The 17,098-nt window shown below is 33.0% G+C and overlaps 1 protein-coding gene and 2 long non-coding RNA genes across 3 annotated transcripts in view; 2 read left to right on the forward strand and 1 right to left on the reverse strand.

Moving 5' to 3' along the window:
• LOC119068678 (protein amalgam) overlaps window positions 1-17,098 on the forward strand; it is a 185,444-nt gene that overhangs the window by 81,891 nt on the left and 86,455 nt on the right. The gene's annotated exons all lie outside the window — the stretch shown is intronic.
• Window positions 261-16,927, forward strand: LOC119068685. Its single transcript, XR_005086203.1, has 3 exons — window positions 261-344; window positions 6,675-6,682; window positions 16,917-16,927. It is a non-coding gene; the product is annotated as an uncharacterized LOC119068685 (long non-coding RNA).
• On the reverse strand, window positions 3,021-4,176 carry LOC119068683. The gene is made up of 3 exons (XR_005086202.1): window positions 4,164-4,176; window positions 3,735-3,737; window positions 3,021-3,057 (listed from the first exon to the last, which is right to left on the reverse strand). It is a non-coding gene; the product is annotated as an uncharacterized LOC119068683 (long non-coding RNA).

Here is a 17,098-nt window from a genome sequence, read left to right on the forward strand (position 1 = left end):
ATTCGTATCTTTTGATGGACGGGTGCACATTTTGAAGTTTAAACTAATCAATAAAAAAACTCAGTTCATTTTGGTGGCATACAATTTTTGGCTTAGAATCATGCTTTACGTTGATTCAAAATATGGTGTCTGAATGCTCTATCCTAATTGTGAAACACTATGGCCCAGAGTTGATTTTCGAAATTTCCCATAATTTTTGAAAATTTATTTGCCAGAATTTTGCAAATGCTTGCGAGAATGGGGGATTGAAGGTTTTATAAGTTATTTTTAACCGACGTAAAACATTATTCTAAACAAAAAATTGTTCAACTGTATGTCTCTAAAATGCACTGATATTTTTATAAGTTCGTCTAAACAGCAAAACGTACAGCCACCCGTAAGAAAATTACAAAATGGCGGCCGCATATTTTTGATTTTACACTGTTTTTAGAAATTCTTTCGATTAAAATTGTCGATACCCATGTAGTTCTTGCTGCAGAACACCTTACACATACTTATTTTCATCGCGACTCAAAACGGCCTCTGGCACATTTTAGGCGGCCGACAAAGGGTCGATTTAGGGTTTGTAAACAAAATTAATTTTATAAAAAAATCTGTGCATTTTAGAGGCATACCGTAGAAGAATATTTTGCTTAGAATAACGTTCTGCGTCGAATTGGTCAAAACTTCAATCCCCCATTGCCCATAAGAAATTATGGGAAATCAATCTCACTGAAATAGGCCATGTTCAAAACGAAGTGATTCAGTCGGAATGGATAGTGGAATGCCAAATTGGTTTTGGCATGTCCATGTTTTAGGTATTGGAAAAGTGCGAACTGATAGGGAAAAGAAAATCGCGGAAGTCCAACCGATAAATATCTGCTGCGAGTTAATTGGATAGAAGCAATGACAATGATGCGGAAGGGACCCATGAAGGAACTGTTGTGTAGGATTTTGAGACAGTCATAGTTATTCGATGTGTCAACAATTTTACAGTTTCGTTGACTATCTGAGACCATCATGATGTATTGATCATATAATTCAAAACTATGCCACATACACATGCCACCGTAATAATATAAAAAGTGTGGAATTTTAGAAACACATCGAAAGATTGAAATTGTAATTTACATAGATTATGCATTTTCTTGCCTTGTTCCGACACTTTCGAACAGATGCCACATATCAACACTCAATATATGGCGGGGGTATGTATATGTATGTTACATACGCCGATACGTGTAATATTGAACCAGGGACACAAACATAAAAGGTAGAATAATGTTCATAAAAGTTTATGGAATGTCATCAAAAAATACCTCCATTCTAAACAATTTTACCGCAATTTTTTTCCCCATTCTTTCTCCCTTTCACATTGCTAGGTATATTTATGTGTATAATTTCAACTATATAATTCTGGCATACCTTTAACGTACTATAATGTTTATGTTAAATTTTACGATGAAATTTAAGGAAAACTTTCCCGAAATAATTTACATAAACTGAATTTTGTTGTCTGGTTTTCGTAATGTTCGTAAGTAGGCTAATGAGATTTTAAGTTTTTTTTTTCTTTCACTTCTCTCTTTTTTTGTACTCAGCGCTGGAACTTTAACTTGTCGCTTTCAATAGCTGGAAAAAGCTCGCTGTGTATACTTTACGATGTGCTTGATGTTCTGCATCTATTAATATGATAGAAAGCACAACCTCAAGAGCTCGAAATACATAACAACACTAATCTTGCTTTCAGACTTTGTTTTGTTTGAATAAACTCTTAAAATATGTTCTCTTCGTCGGTATGCACGTATTTCTCATTGAGGTTAACAAAAGATAAAACTATGATTAGATTGAAAAGTTTTTAAGAAGTTTTAAATGAGATCGTAATTTTGAGTTACTACTGAATGGTCTTTCGTTTGAGGGTAAAATTGGATTTTAAAATGAATTTTTGAGATAAAATTCGGTAGGAGTTATTACAAGAAATTAGAAGATTTTAAAGTATTTTCTGTAGCTGTGCGCTATATAGGCTTCATAATAGATCCAACCAAGAAATATATACTTACATAAAATAGGATAATAGAGAACTAGCTCATTGTGGTTGAGACGGGAGAATAAAAAGTTTTTGTAGGTTTTATGTACGCAGTGTAAACGAGATTTTGCTTTGCCACAATCTGATATGAAACAACATGGATGCAAAAAGCTATGTCTGCAATTCGGGTATACATAAAATCCATCTTTGTGATTGTGAATGCTGTTCTGTTTTTACCTAACTGTATTACTAGATCAGTCGTATACCGAGCTTTAGAAAATTGTAATCTGTGGTATATTTAGTCCTAAATCAAGAGTGACAATGCCACTCAAAAGTGCAGAGCTGCACAAATTACAATATATTGTAAAGCAATGACAGTATATTGGTGATGATGAATCGGTTGTGACGTTATGGATCGGTACATAATAATAACAATCTACCCTAAATCTACCCTACCTAGGGCTGAAGAGTCAAAGGCTAGAACCCCAGAAGAATAGTTTCACTGCTTATGCTTCTACTCTTTGAGACCCTCTCATTACCAGGAAAACGTTTTTCTGCACCAGACAACTAAAACATGCCTTTTTCTTAATAGATAGCATAGGAGATAGCATTGAAATGTATACAATTATTAAACGTAAAGCTTGTGCAGAATCAGCAATCAGCAATCTCCAGCTGTTCGACAAAGTCAATACCTTTGTATCCAAATCAATTCAAAGACAAGCTACATACAGTGCATACATAAGTTAAGATCATCAATGTGCGCACATAACACGTATGACTGTAGTAAACTCGTTGTCTTTTGATTGAATATTATACAAGTAGAGTGTGTTTGTTGATCAGCTGGTGAAGTTCTGCTGTTGCTGATTCTGCACAAGCTTTACGTTCAATAATAGTTCTTTTCGATCTGCGGCGAGAATGAAATTTTATAAAATATTTTCCTGCGCGAGGGTGCACAAAACGTTGTTTGTACCTCGACAGGAAAGTGATTTTTTCAGGTCCTAAACTTAGAACTGATGCAGAAAAAGTCGACTTTTCCTGGCTTGGTACAAAAAATACTATAACATTGAAAGTCATTTCCTTTTTAATCAATTATATGACAGCGGTGAAAGACTGACTGACAAGTTACTATTTTTTTAGCAGCCCGTACATCGCCTGGCTCAGACAAACATATCAAGACATAATTCAAAAAAGAATTTTGTCATTCTCCAAACGCCACTTAGTAACAGTAAAGTTTTGAGTTTTGTTGATGAGCTTGTCATCACTGTGGTTGAAACGTATATTGCACAAAGCAAAGACTTTCTCGGAAGACTTCATTATTTGTTATGAATGCGTTTAAGTCCACAGTTTACATTATTTATAACTAAAGAAAACTTGCCATGAATCCAAAGAAAATGAGATTCCATTCGGACGGTTGCAATAATTTAATGAGACAGTTTACTTGCGCAGATTATAATCTCCTTATATTTTTGAGCTTTTCCGTAGCGCATTTTTTCTCTTTACATGGTACATTTCAGTAAAAAAGATGAAATTGGAAGTCGTCTGTTCAAGCACAACAAATTGGCTACCAGAAAACGTATACGACAACATTAAAATGTTAATTTTCGTATAAGGTGATTGAAAATGTTTATTTTCACGAGATTTTTCAGTAATCACTATTCAACACTCAAAAAAAAACAAACTTCCGCCACTCTGGCTCAGTCATAACAGTCCTTTTAAACTTACGAAAAGTAACTTACTTATTTCTATCGCAATATACCTATATTACCTTAACAACTCTCTTTACATCATTTCCATAATACGCTGGAAGATCAGATTCGTTCAATGAGTTTATGGCTTATTATAATAATGTAAACTTCGTATACCAAAATGGCATAATACACATTTTCATATTTCCTTTTAAAAATACTCTCGAAAATAATAATATCTTGCTAACCATAACGAAGCTATTACCTTCATACTGCTTTTTATAGCATAATGTGCTCAAACTATATATTCTGCCATACTTTTTCGGAATTTGCTATAGATATTTTTCCATCTACAATATCGTTGTTTGTTGGATAGCAGCTCATTCTATGTTGTATATATAAAGTATTGTGTTTTGTATGTTAGGGCTTTACTATAAAGTGTTGCCGGTGGAAACCCTGGAGAATTTTTTTTCTACTTTTTTTCGTCATATAAACTGAAGTATAGTTTTTGATTGTGTAAAAAAAAGTATTTTTTGGCTACTTTGTTCAAAAATAAAATGAAGAATGTAGCAATTCTATTGCAACGAAGAAGGTTCTATTTTAAATGCAAATTATTCTTTGTTATTGTGACAGGAAACATTGAAATCGAATTTTTACCAAAAATAAATGTCAGTTAGCATATGAGGATGTTTATCGTTCAAATCATCTACTCAAATAACAATTAAACATCGAAAGTTAGAACTAGTGTCATGAATAAACCAGATCGTTTCACAGTTTGTATTTGATTGCATAATAGCAATGAAAATTTAATTTTTTTTAATTATGGTAAACCTTAGTCGGGGGTATGTACACTGTTGATTTGTGGACTGCATGTTTATACCGATGAGGGAAGTTGAATAATGAACAATGCGTTATTAAAAGCCAACGCTGGAATTACCAAAGTCTTTGGTCGGTATGCGACCTAACAGACAAGAATTCTCTTATCAAATACATGATACAGCGTCGCGCACAATTATGTTCAGTCAAAATTTGCTTCAGCTGATTCACTCATACAAACAAAACTGGCTATGAGTGTTTATACGGCTCACCGCTACCACACGCATGCGTGTACTATTAAATCTATAGAAACACACTTAGCCAGTGAGTGAACCAGGCGAAGCAAACCTAGGCTGAAATTTGATTGCCCTTTCCTGTAAAACTGAATTTGTCTTAAATTTGTCTTTGGCTAACAAAATTAGGGTTACACGTGTGGTACAACGTGCTTCAATCTGCATATCAAAAAGTTATATTGGTTGCAGATATGTACTTCATAGCCTCTGCTATATGAATCCTAATTTTCAGGAGATCCTAGCAATTTCATTGAGGTTCTGCCCTTTCAATTTAAAGAGCAACCAACCGGTTGAATATGGTAAATTTGCGCCAATTGATACTCTTTGAGCATCAACACATTTCGCTCAAAGTTAAAATGTTAAAAATGACATCCGATCGCTATGATCCAAATTTTCAATTCAAATTTTAATGAACACATTGGACGACCAGCAATAACTGGCTAACAATTTAGCTGTATTTGTCAATGAGAATATCTCTTAAATTTATGGAGTACAAAGTGATTGGAATCTTTTGCTTGCATGAGTTTCTGTCGTCTTTTTTTTAAGGATTGATGGTTTCATCTAGACTTTAGGAATACCTAGAAAACCGAAATATTTTGAATTAAAACGGTAAATCATGGACGAATATTATTTGCTTAATGCAACGAAATACATAAACAAAGAAATTTTTCGGAATTTCTAATTCCATCAGACACTTTACTCAAAGATTTTGTACGTGTGCTAATGGAATGGTTAAAACTCATTTCCATGAATCGAAATATATACAGAGACACACAAGCGCTATTGTTACAGAAAGCAAATGGAAATGCTGAAATTGTTCTACATAAACCCTTTTGTAAATTTAATTAGAACATCAAAAACAACTCTTTATTGAATCGAATTACGTAAAGAGTATCCATTCATCGGGTAGCGTAACTTATATATTCATTTCGCAACATAAAATAGCATTAAATCACTAAAATATTCAGTTCACCATCAGCAATGATCCTTATATCACATTATCTTTCATCTATTATTCTAGCAATCAGAAGTTCCGCATTATCCGAGAGTTTCCGATACTTCGTTGCCATCATAAATACGCAAATATAAAATTAACGCTAAAGAAATTTTAAATCACTCAATTACGTCAACGATACGATAGAACTTATAGCACCAGGGTTGTTTTTTCTTTGGTATTATTCCACTGTTCTACTTATATACTTAACGTTTGTGCTTTGTTCTGTTCACGGCCACAAAAACAACCGTATTTTATCGAGAAAATTTGTATACACATCGCTTATGGTTAGAATTTTCGGCCTTTACCCAACTAAATCCATTACTCTCGTTTGGTAAATACCAGTGCTGGACTGGCCAAACTGTAAATTCGGTGGATATCCAAAGGGCATTTTGCCTGGGCTTTTTAAGATTTTCATGCAATCGCCAATATTGTCATTTGTCTCTAAATGTCCCCTTTCAATGCGCCTATGACAGGTTTAGAAATTTTGTTATAGGATTCAGTCTGAGGTTTTGTCTATGCGGATGCGACATTATGAAAAGAGTATTTTGCTTTGTGTGCAAGTAAGTGAGAGGACTCATTTAAAAAGCTATTTCCACTCTGGTGATTACCCGACACTTGTGAATTTTCGCGCAAAGTTTAAATATTTCGAAAAAAAAATGTGGGATCGATCGAATTGGTTGAGTAGTTGGTAGACAGGAAGACTACTTTGTGTTACAAAGAACGAAGTGGTGGAGATATTCGAACCATAGTCTACTCAACGAAACTTGTTAAGAAAATTAGTATAAGATAATGAAGTCATTGTACAACGCAAAAATTGTCCTTAATGAAATTTTTCTTATCTTTAATTAACAAAACTTCTTTTTATTCAATTCGTGAACCAGAAAAAAATGTTCGGTTTTTTAGTCGATTTTTTTTCGCTCGCTCCGCTCGTTGAACAATATGAACAATAATAGCGACACTATTCGTATTCGATGCAAATGGCCCATACCTTTTCGTATAGCTTCTAAATTATAATTATAAGCATACGCAGTCGTATGTATTCATATCAGTCTCCCAAAAAGATGGTCCTTTTGGATTTTTTCCCGAAGGGCTTTTTTGAGCCAGTCCGGCACTGCAGTAAATACTGTATACAAGACAGACAAATATTTATCCAAATCCTTAATCATCATTTTTTTCTTCGCCATGTTCTCTACCATTGGCAGTAAAAACAAATTCTTGTCGTTAAATAAGTAACATTTTTACGCCGTTTTGGTAAATATCATGTCTTACCTTTTACTGGAAACAACTCAGTAAAGAGAGCAAAGGCAACAGTTTTATTGTTATCGTACAAAAACACACCCTTTTCTAGGCAAAAAGTATACAATAGAAACCGAAAGTAGCTTTGTTGAAATTGTTCAATGCTAAATGTGAAATACAATGGCAATGTAGAGGACTCAAGATGTACCTCTTTTATATTCATCCAATGTTGTATTCATTATTTAATGTACATGAAAAGTTAGGAGTACATTCATGAATGAGATGTTCCAGTTTCATTGGGGCTAATTAATAATTTATAATTTTGCATTATGTACACGAATTTAGTGTTTGTAATTAATTCAGTAGTAATTAACTAATGACGCCTAAGAGCTACTTGATACACATTACCGTTACTTGGTAATACGATAGTGTTAATAAAAAAATGTCTAAATTTTGTAACAACGTTCTTTTCAGAGCACGCTTCCTGCAACGATTCTGGAACAAAAAAAAAAAAATAGCTAGAGGTTTATTGTCTTTATTTTTTAGGGTAATAAAATTGCCGAAAATTCACAAAATTTTCCGCCGCACAGACAAAACGTTTCTCGAAGTGCCTACGTTGTATTCCGATGTTATTTGAGAGACACCAGAATTCAGGAATTTTCGGCAGACAGTCGACAACGACCATCCTTTGGAAACGATGAAGCATGAACAGGTTTGGAATAAATATGGTTCCGCTCTTCAGAAACGACCATACGACGCGACGGAAACTCTCAAAATCTGCCTTTTTCTACGTATGCTCTCAAAGAGAGCTTGCATTACAAGTTTCTATTGACTGTTTGCTGCCTAAAGTTATAGTTTTCTTAAGTCTTATATCAATTGAGCTCATTTAAATTATGAAAGTTTTGTTAAATCAAATAAATATTCTCAACTGGAGAAAAAAACCGTAGCAAATTATGCGCTGAGTTTGCATTTATAAACCAAAACTTCAGCCAAATGTTTGCCACACTCAAAATACAAAATAATTTTCAGATATACTAACAAACTTTTCTCCTTCCTTTGATATTTTGCTACTTTTGTTTCACACGAGTGGGTCTCCATTCACCCAAACATGTAATGTTGGATTTGAAACAAATTATTTATTTTAACTTTAAATTAATAAAGTTCGCGTCTGTAGTATAATACTCCATGTCGACTTCCTAGCACTTTTCGCTTTTGTACATATTTTAATATAATGAAGGTATACGTGTGTTATGTATTGTTTCGTATACGTGTATATATATGTACGGTGTATGGTGGATGTGGATATAAAGCTCTTATACATTTCGACTACGGGAAAACTAAGGTACAATCTGCTTGTTAATTGCTTTATAATTTCTATAATTTTCACAATAAACTGCACACATTAAAACAAACACAATTTACGTCTTACAAGACTTTTGAGAATATTTTCATCAAAATAATGTTGAAAACGTTGAAATATGAGCACACTCTCTTTGGCGTGTAACAATGTGAAATTGAGTGTAAACAACATTTAAATGTAAAGTCGGATACTTTGCGAAACATCTTAGCGGAGGTGATAAATTACGTAGCCAAAAACTTAGCGGTTTTTTTTTCGTCTTTCAAATTATAAATTTCACAACGTGTGCAGACATATTACAATTAATTTAACACCGTTCACATAGCATTATACACAGTGTGTCAACATACGATCTGATAAAATTCCGGATCGGAAATTCGCTTCCGACAGTAAATTAAATAACACAGGCACAATCATTTCGGTCATTATCCCCATTTCCATCAAATATATTAATCATAAATCGAGATGATGCTGATTGTATAATTGATTATTGAATGGCACTTAAAGTCCGATCTATTGTACTAAATATACTGTTGGCTCCATATTGAATGCCTCAATAATTACTTCAATAAGTCTTTGTTATGTAATGTTTCGACATTCAAGCTCAAGCACTCTCTTTACAGATGAAAAAAAAATCCAGTAAAGTTAAGAGCTGTTTTGTACGTTACAACGCATAAATATGTATCACTATGGTGTTGCCAAATATCACAGCACAGGATGCACACGTTTCATCCTCTTCATTTATACTTGAAGTTGCCAGCATCTACCAGGATTAACGAAAATTACATGTCTTAAGGTGCTCATTCAAGTATTAGTCAATTAAATTCACTTAACATTATGTCAAAATTTATTATACAAGAAACAGCAAACATACTTTTGCTGGCGTAATCCCTGGAATTATGGAGCAATAAGTTGTTCACATGGGTTATACGTACAATTTATATATGTAATACAGGCAAATAGGTGTATTGTATATACGTACATTCCATATTTAATCATATACACACTCGTGTGCCTTTGTATCCTAAAGCTTCTAGATATTTATACATCTCTAGGATTTACCGACACGGCGCGGCGCGGCGGCTTTTAAGAAAATTTCTTCTTAAAAAAAGAGGTATGTTGTAGAAGTTTAGCGTCTGTACGCTAAACACCTTTATACATGTTATATATATATGGTGTGTGTTATAGTGTAATAGTATATGGTATAGCGGTAATATAAAACTCAGATAGAGAAATGTGTTACTTGAGCTTATGTATTTAGCCAAAGAGCGAAAGCGTTTCAAAACGTTTAAATTTAAACGAACGATGTGTGCAATCCTTATACCGAAAATCCGGGTTAAAATATTTCAAAATGCTTATAAGATCTACACGATATGTGTGTGTTACAATAAATACAACAAAAAAAATGCATAAAATATTTACGAGAATTGTATAGGGAATTATCTCTCTGCTAATTCAATTTTATGAATTTACACGGAAAGAAAATTTTTGCTCATTGAGTTTATGCTTAAATAATGTATAATATACGCATATTATGATGTATACGCAGCGTTGTAACGCGTTTACACCTATACACTAACACATGTCTATGAAAACAGTTGGTCCCATTTAATTTTCACTTACATTTTTCTTAAGAAAAATCTTTGAAATTTGATCAGAGCACGTACGGTTCCACCACACGAAAAATAAATAAATTTTCCAATTTAAATTCCCCCAGATGCCAGATATAAATTTGTGTTATTGTCGAAAGAAAAATGTTAAGTTATGAATATTTGTATCCACAATAAAAAGGGAAATATGAACCGCGAAAATGTGGCAAGGTATGCTCTCTGTCTATATATATTCGTAAGTATGGCTGGTGCGTGTTTACCGTTAAACCCTTGCGGAAAGCGAAGTTTCGAATTTGTGTACACACATTCTTTGAAACAGAAAACTTTTCGTCAAAATTGCTTCCGCAACTTGAAACTTTCCGAAAATATTCGTATGATTGTTTGAATTTTGAAATTGAAATTTAATTACAAAAATAATAATTGCTAGCTAGCTAGTTTACAGACTGGTTTGGTTTGGTTTGGTGGATTTGTGGGTGTGCGTATGTTTGTTTTCTTGTCTTTCCATCACCGCAATTGTTGTTGTTTTTTTTCTTCTCTTCTTCTTGTGTTTAAATATATTGCGACCCCAGATGTTTGATTGAAGATCGATACACTTAATTCACAATACCTTCGTATTCGTTGTTCAGTTTTTTTTTCTGCTTCTTTTCGATGGTATTGAAAACGAAAATCTAATCTAAAAGTATATTACTTTATCGGAAAAATAATTATGGAGCCCATCTATAAACGGAAATTTATTGTTTACCTTTTCCAATTTTATCTCGGGATAAATATACGAGAGAAGAAAAAAAAATCTATAATAATATGAACATGAGAGTTTAACTATTCCGCCCATAATATCTTTCGAGTTTTATTATTTTCGTTTTGTCGTAACACACATGGAACATTACATTCAGCTCAATAACAATTTTCTTATCCTCTATCCTTAATAACTCAATATACGCCAAATTCCATTATTTACCTGCTGTCAATAATTTCCTAAATTTTATATCCCTATGTTTACCCCTATCGTGTGTGGAAAAAAACATGTAAGCATCGCCACGCATTAAGTATAATATTCTCTATAAACCCATGGGCTGCCACAAGTTAAAAGATATATTGGCCCGTACAATATTTTGTGTACGCTAAACTCGTGTTTCGGCATCAGCAAGAAATTATTTTTTTTTTCGTTTAATGCACGTTGTCCAGAACCTTAACACGCTTTCTTGAACGGAAGGGAGTATGAAGAGAAAAAAAAAGTCTGTGACTCAGATTTCGTGATCTTAATAAAACGTTTTTTTTCACATCGTATACAGAACATCAAGAATAATAACAAGGAAGAGAAGAAGGAGAAAAAAAACACACCACTCCCCATATGCCATGTGAAAATTTTTTAAACACGTGAACCAACAATCATAAGAAAAATATTTCATTACATTACATGATTTAATCAAAAGAAAAATGATTTATCTATTAACGGGAAACGAGGATATCATCTCTATAATGGATATATGGATGAAAAGCCATGGTTGATCAACGAAATGAAGATATTTATTGGGATATATTGTCTAAATATCTATAGATCTATGAGTTCCAACATGCATGACACATGTATATGTATACGTCTATAATCTACGTGGATGTGTGCGAGTGGGAAATTTGAAAATTTTAATAAAATCATTTTTTATCTCTACCACCAAATAGAATGGCAGGATGAAAAATAGCTTATATTACAGCTTCACATATAATCCGATAGATTTTCCTTTTTTTTACGTTTCTTTCACTTTATTCTCACGTAATATTATTGGGATTTTTTTCGGTAGTGGTAATGTAGACATCATCAAAGGTTTTTTTCCCTATATCTACTCGTTTATGATGGTGGTGTATATGCCAGTTCATAATAATAATACCGAATGGTTGGATACATTTTGGATAACAAAAAATTGGTCGATCAATAATTTTATGAGGTTAGGCTTCAATATATATAGATGTGGGAGCGATGTTTTGTAGTTTTGGAGTGCCGAGGGCCATTACCCTTTTATAGTTCACATAACATCAAAAACGGAAATCATTTTATTTGTGGTTTGTCTGGGCAAAAGCGGGCAGAATAATGCATTTTCTTGTACATTATAATGATCGCACTACGGGAGTGATATAACCCTAATTTATAGATTCATATCATTGTTATGATGAACACATCCGTTTGTGTTTGTATTTTAACCAATATTCTATCAGTTCGGGCTACCAATTAGTGATAAACGACCGCATATAAAAGATATCTATCCAATTTGCAGTCACAATATTAAATTTTCTAGGATTATACCATATATATTCGGCCAACAACGAATTATTTGCTAGATCGAACACTAATAAACTTTGATTCCACTCATTGTTACGTAGAAGCATTGATAGATGTGCGTTTATATATATTGCATCATCGGTGACAACAAAAACACACACACAAAAAAAAGTTAATTTTAATTAAATTCCGAAACAGACCAGATATTCATTTTAAAATACCCAAACCAGGCATTGAGAGTCGGCAGAACAACAAAAATACACCCAATAGTTTCACCAGGACATTTTTGTGAATTGTTCACATTCGAATGTATATGGTACACACTATAAAAAAACGTTCAGTTCACATGCATCCGACAACAACAAGAACACAACAACAACACAAAAAAAACCAACATACAAATATTGGATTGTATTCAAGCGAATTTGACATTTTCTCTATAAATTCTTCGTTTATGAATGTGTAATGATTTAATACACGAGAACCACGAGTGTGATCGGTATTTAAATCAACTAAACACGAACACAAAATTAAAATCAGCGGCTCAGTGCCGGGGGATTTTTTTATTTTCATTTTTTATTTAAAAACGTGAGGTAAAGTTAACATTACTTCACGGAGCCAAAACTTTACCTCAAATTTTTGAATAAAATACATCTTACTTGGCAAATGGGGCAAATGATGGAAATGGTATACTTCTCGTGTGTAAATTTCACACAAGAAGAACCATTTCCATCATTTGCCCCATCGAAGTAATGTACTATTGTATTCGTTCCCACTAGTCCTCGGTGTTTGAAGCGGGTACCACTGGGGAGCAACGAAGTGTGCTTTTTTTGTATATGCATGCAAGCACCATAATAATAAAATCCTTTATTGCTAACCACGCTATTTTATATATTATAATAATCATATTGAATTGTACATTGTACCCATAAAAAATGAATTATGTCAACATGTAATTTATGAAAATATCATAAATATGAAGCTTTGTACATTGCATATTTTACAAATTAAATGGAAATTTTAAAATTTGAAAAAAAAAAAATAAATTTCATCCAATAGAAATCGACTTGTAACGCGTCATTGACGTAATCGGTGGTACTATGAATAATAAAATTTTGTCATCGATCGCATATATGATTTCAGCATTTTACTATTATATCTGGGAAATAGTTTTTTCTATTCCGATCGAATGCTTAGCTTTTTCGGCTCATTTAAATTTATTTTGCGTACAAATGTTCTGGAGAAATCAAGTAAACTATACATTTCTCGGAACGTGTATGATGTTTGGTTTGCTTGTTATAACATACACATCCCCCAAGTGTATTCCATTCGTTTCTGGAAACCGTCTTATTCCGGAAAGTTTTGGTATCGCCATTTACGATCACGTAACATCGAGATTACTTATTCAATTTTACCAAATTTTCAAATTCGTAATTTGATTATCCATTGAAATTATAAACCATATCCAATACTAATACTATAAAATGTGAAAAGAGCTTAATAATCAAGGAAAATCAACATAATTTAATTATGTTTGATAAAATAATCATTTTCAAAATTTGTTGGTAAATTTAATAATACTAATAACGCTTGTAGATTAAAATACGATTAGATAAAACCAATATGCCCTACCAATAATTATGTTCATAGTTTGTGTGACACCGGGACCGCCGTTTTCAATAAACAAGCTAGGTGGCAGAAATAAATATAAAATAATTTTCTGATTGTAATGCGAATTATTCGCGGTTTAGATCTAGGGTAAATGGGCCAGCTGTGGTTTGCCGGAATGAACAAAAATTTTAGTGTTATATGTTTTGAGTAAGCTTCATTGCTGAAGGGTCATTCAACGATTTATGGAGTACATTAGGGCTTGGATGAGCTTAGGTTCACATTTGTATGCCACATCATTTTCCGTTGCATATATTGGGGCGAAAATCCACATTTTAAGTTCAGGTTAAACCCTCTTCTTGACCTGAACCTGAATTATCAGCTTTGTGTTCGACCTAAACCTGAAATGGTTGAACCCAAATCTGACCTGAATTTTCAATTTCGGGTTCAACCATTTCAGGTTCAGGTCGAATAAGAAATTGAAAATTTAGTTTCAGATCGAACCTGAAATCAATATTTAGGTTGGGGTAAATTTCGGGTTCGGTGTCCGGTCAGCATTAATCATTGCAAGTAATGAACGCATTCCAGGTTTACTCTTTAAGAAGGTTAACCCTGACGTTGATCTGTTTAGAGATTTAAGTTCGAATACTTTTGCTACAGGAGCACCGTTTTTAGAAATGGAAAGCCACTGATGTCGACTGCAAATCGTATAAATTCCGATGTATTAGGTGTCTAGAAGACAATTGAGTTAATTTTACACTACATTTGGGGAGATCAGGCATCTATCGTGATGACTATCGCCACTACTTGATGTGGTGATTTTTTGTATTTAAAATCATCAGAAGTGGTGTATATAATAAAACGGTTTTCCCCGTGACTTATATATGTGTAGTCTTGATATCGTACTGGTGAACCCAATATGGAATCTATAGTACTGTACGTTTGGTAAACGTTCGTACTTTGGTACGGTCACACTACCCCCAATCTAATTTCAAAATTTTCACGATTCATAACTATAATCCAAAATGTAAATTTTTAATAAATGCCGCTGAATTGCCGGTTTTCCAGCTAATGTAAATAAATCACTAATTAGTAGAGGGAAGTGCCAATTGAATCGATGAAGGCGAAATTGTAGGAGACAGAGAAACGGATTTTATTTTTCAATTACAACGATAAAAAAAACTAGATTCATATCAAACGAATAACGGAATTATTATGAAAAAAAAATCGACCATTCATTGCTTGCTTACATAATATTATTGCCAGTAAATTCCCCAGTTGATTTTTAATTAACTCTGGTTTATGTTTTATTTCAATTAAAGTATAGTCAACAACAAAAAAATTAATTACTTATTTGCCCTTTTCGAAAACCGCACAGTTTCGAGTAAATAATTACATATAAAAGTTTAATGCGTGCAATCCATATTGTAGTATATACACAATTACTACACATACGTGTATGGCAAACAAGTCAAACAGGCCACAATAAAATAATGAACTTTTCAAATTATTCAATCAAATCAACAAATAGCAATTTCCAATTAATATAATTTAAGGGTAGAATGCTATACCTAAAACCCATCCATATCTGTCTGGCTGTGTGCGAAATTATTTAGTTATTGTAACAGCACGTTTCCGAACACAAAAATCAATATTCGAGTTTAATATTTTATGGGTCAATATTGCTTATAATAAAGATAACAAATAAAACAGATCAATACAAATACACTATGAGGCATATAATACAATTTTGAAGAAGCTTTTTGTGTTTGCTCACCTAAAATATTGTTATATGTAGTATAAGAACTCAAATAATACAACACTTTGAGTAAACTTCCTTATATTTTTATATGTCGATATATAAAATGTGGGTTTATTTGCGCGTACGATTTTTATCACACATCTGTCTTTCATTATGTCGATATATTAATTTTCGTGCTCACGCAGCAATCTATTCGAGGAATAATGAAATAATAATTAGATGGAAGAGTAAGCTTCTACAATAGACAACCGTCTACCGAAAACGAGAAACGGATTTTCAAAATAACTAGTTATTAAAAAGGACGACATTTATGGATAGTTATTGCAAGCGATGCGTCTAATAATTTTACAATTCTTAGAAAAAGTGGGCAAATTTTCAATTAAAAAAACAAACGGAGACATCCATCACAAGAAACTGTTGAAGTCGTAAACTTAACATTCTCATAAATTCTATGTAAGGTAAATCATTCACATTGACATTTGTAACAAAGGAAATTTTCTGTTTATTCGGTGTAAGTCAGTCATTGAATAAAGACCAACTTTTGTAAAACTGTCTTCATTCCTCACTATAAATTGGAACATCTAACAGAAACAATAAACTTAAAGCGGCTAGTAATCTGCTATAGACAACAACGTTAAGAATAATCGATGAGCTCTAACTAGCGATCAATTTACAGAGCGAAATATATGATAAAAATAGATTTTATGTCAAACGCTTGAAGATACAAATGAAGTACTAGATTTAATGATTTTTCTGCTACACGCTTCCCGTTTTTAAAAGATTAACAGAAAGTGAAAGTTGTGCACCATTCATTTATTTCTTCCATCAACTAAAATCACGGCAAGTGATTTTTGATGGATGTTTCCGTCGCATCGAAGCAGATGCCCGAAAACAGTGAACTTAGTAAAAAAAATGAATAGTCAAAAGTGACGACATCCCTAACTTTTACTTTTTATTGAAACCGATGCGACTAATAAATTCAGTTTATTTCTCAGTTTTGAAATAGAAATTTGAAGATTTTGTAGCAACGTATTACACTCACCTCAAAATACCTAGCAATATTTTCTTAGTTCTGTGTTTCATATGTTGGTACGATTTATACTAGGATTTACTGCTTACACGTCTAGAGTGAGACAACTGGCATAATGTGTATAACAAATTGTCAGAATTTAAGAAAACCAACCAAAAACGTGAATTTCTGGCTAAATATAAGGTAATGCAAATTCGCAACAACACACGGAACCCAAGTTTCGGGTGAATCGAGTGCAGCGCAAGTGCACGTAATTCAATGGAATTTTTGCAGCGTTGAAATACTTTTGCAACATTCATGCAATCACGTTTACCACATTCCATCAATCCCATATAAATCGTTAGCGAACAGCGAACAGCGAACGCTGACGATTTGCATTACCTTCACACACGAGCAACTTTGCGTTGATTGGATCGAGAATTATGCT

This window comes from Bradysia coprophila (assembly GCF_014529535.1).
Source record: "Bradysia coprophila strain Holo2 chromosome X unlocalized genomic scaffold, BU_Bcop_v1 contig_20, whole genome shotgun sequence".
Lineage (NCBI taxonomy): Eukaryota > Metazoa > Arthropoda > Insecta > Diptera > Sciaridae > Bradysia > Bradysia coprophila.